This window comes from Haplochromis burtoni, unplaced genomic scaffold (genome assembly GCF_018398535.1).
Source record: "Haplochromis burtoni strain Fernald_Lab_line unplaced genomic scaffold, NCSU_Asbu1 Contig_1401, whole genome shotgun sequence".
NCBI classification, from domain to species: Eukaryota; Metazoa; Chordata; class Actinopteri; order Cichliformes; family Cichlidae; genus Haplochromis; species Haplochromis burtoni.
In genome coordinates, this window is record NW_024583762.1 from 42,491 (window position 1) to 45,568 (window position 3,078).

The window sequence follows — 3,078 nt, forward strand, 5'->3', positions numbered from 1 at the left end:
GGCTGCTCGAGGCTGCGTTTTCTCTGACAGCTTCAATCAAAATTAGAAATGCTGCTCTGAGACTGAGAGAGCTAATAGTGCTGCTTGTTGTGCAGTTTACAAAACACGTTATTCATGGTTACATACAGTTTTAGACTGATGTGGGCCAAAGCCTAGCATAGCCTGTGACGTTATTGTGACACATTTTATGAGTGAACTTGGCTTTAAGTGACTTGAAGGTTTCTTTGAAAAATACTTTCTTATATCCAGGTTCTTCCTCTTTGCTGCCGTCCTCCTCTCCTCCTCACAGCGCAGGCTTGGCGCTGCTAAAACTAAACAGAGCTCCCTGAAAGGCTCAGCCAATCACATTGGCCATATTTGTCACATGACGTAGCACTCCAGTAAAGAACGTAATTTAACTCTTTCTGCACCGCTGGGAGATCGTTTTCTTTCTTTCTATCGGGTTGTTTTTCTTTACTTGAATAGATCAAATTATTGGTGGGGACACGTCCCTTCCGTCCATGCCAAATCTACGCCCTTGGCTGTGTGAGTGAAAATGTCTCAGAGCAAAATAAAAATGAGTTTGTCAGGAAACCTGTTCAGTCATCAGGTGTTTGTGTCACAGTGTCTGATGTAACAGCTGCCAAATACAAGACGTCGTTTTTTCTTTGTCCAGCTCAGGGTTAAGTGGGGGAGGCTGTCATAGGGGAAAAGGTGGGGCACCCCCATTACTGCCACCCACAGACTACGTCCACATACACAAAAAGAATCATTCCCAGCTGTGTTTCATATCTGCACTTGTGGAGATTCAAAGGTTCAAATACAGAACTGCAGACTGGTGGCTGCTGTCAAATACAGCTGACACCAACACGATGAGTTCACCTCGTGCCCACTAGAGGCCAGCAAAGCGAACCACAGAGGGACCCAAACACTCGAGCGTCCCACTGAGAGAAGCAGAACTCAGTTTGCTGTGTTTCACAGGTGTTCCTGAACGCATCACTGTGACCCTGAAGAAGAGCTGAAACTCTTTTCCTGAGAGGATTTCTGCAGCTGACGAGCATCAGATAATGAACTAACACAGATCCAAACATGAGTTTGATGTCTTTGAGTCTGTCCTGTCTGTGGATCATGGGACTGAAAGAATGTGATGATCTCATAAATGAAACAAAATCTCAAGACGACTGAGAAAAAACATCAAATGTTTAAACTGAGAAAATATTTAAAAAGCTTATTTGAACCTGCTGGCAGCAAAAGGCAAACATGACAACAAACTCCATGTTTTATATGAATAAAAATAAAGAGCTGCAGAAACATCATCTGGCATCGGGTCAGGAACATGACGGGTATAAAAACAGAGGCCCACCAGGCTGCAAACAAACACTGAAAATCTTTAGAGCGATTCCAGATCAGTTCCTCAAACTAAATCACTTCAAATTCATCAGCACATCAGAACATCTGGCATATCTAAGCAGGCATGTGGGGGGTGGGGGGGGCTTGAGTGCTTCTTTATGGGTCCCACCAGTGGCCTTTTCTTGAGGGTTTTTCTTTTCATGTGTGTGTGGAGTCCTGTCTGTGCCCCTCAACAAGAATATTTAACTATTAATCACAATTTTGTTAAATAAAACGAGCTGGCTCGCAGCAGTCACATGACTACCATTAACCAATGATGGCTCTTAACGGCAGAGTGCACTGGTTACGAGGTGGGAACGAGCTCACAAAGAACCACATGGGTGGTGCAGAGCTGTAGGACAAACTGGGAGACAGACTGATGCAAAGGAAACCAGTAAGCAGGTGAACAGCGCACACTGTAGCCTGTAACACACAGCAGTGTCAGCTTATTATGGACACGTTCAGCTGTTTTGTGGCAACTGATGAATTGAAACAGACGAGCGTGCTGTGTGTGTAACAGCGCGACAAACATCACCTGTGTGATGCTCGTCAGCTGCTGTACAGCAGGCGGGTCTGTAGGTCTGTGCACCGTTTTAGGGAACATCTTTAGTTTCACAGTAAGCTGCAGGGCTCTGTTTCTATAATATCTTTCTATCATCACTTTATTATGGATCAGGTGTAAAGGTGTCATGTGTGGATACTTAAGTAACAGATCAATGCAATAGCAAAGTGTTCTCAGATGGGCAGCACGTGGAGAGAAGATGGAAGGAGGAAGAGTCAGACAGTGATTCACAGGCAGAGTTTATTCCTCACAGTTTTGTTGCCTTGTGTTTCCAAGCACTGTCATTTTATTATTATCTCATAACACGTGTTTAATCAGCTCCCATCTCTCCTGTGGACTCTGTAATGTCTCAGACCGACAGCAACATTGTACCCATCAGGTAAAACACAGGCTACGTTTGCTCTGCATCGTCACATGATCACAGTGATGTAACAGGATGTGGTTCCATATGAGGTTCTTGATGAATGTGTGTTGTTGTTCTCCAGCCTGGTTTTTTAACTTTGAGCCCCTTCAAACGTCTCTGCACGGCCCTGCCTCTGAGGAGCAATCTAAGTGTGTGAGGGGAAAGGACAAAAGAAGACTGAAACATCTTTTCTACCATTGAAAACACAAAGTCAGAATTTCAACTTCCTGATTCTTCTTCTTCCAATTATCTGCTCGTGTTCTCTAAGTAGAGAAGCCCAGACCTCCGTCTTCCCAACACCACCAGTCCACCCGAGAGATGTAATCCAGCACGTCCTCCCCCAGGAAACAGAGACAACAACACCGAAAGAATAAATGAACTCTAATCAATATATTACCTGTAAATTCAGTCAAAATGTTTCCATAATAACCCAAAATCATGACTTGTGAAATAAGTTGAAGCCTTTTTGTCCCACGTTGTTTGAACAGTTCGGTCCACGAGACATGAAAGGAGGCTGATATTAACAATATATATGAATAAAGTTAAAGCTGTTGAAAACACTAAAGTAAACACTCGTGTGAGTTAGGAGATTTATAAATAAACTTCATCACCAACACACGGTGATGGACGACAGTCAGGGATGATCATTACAGTGGAGTAAATGAATGTTTACACTGGCAGGTGTAGTTTTTCTTCTGTCAGCTGACGGTGTTTCACAGTTTGAGAGCAACAATGAGCACAAAGA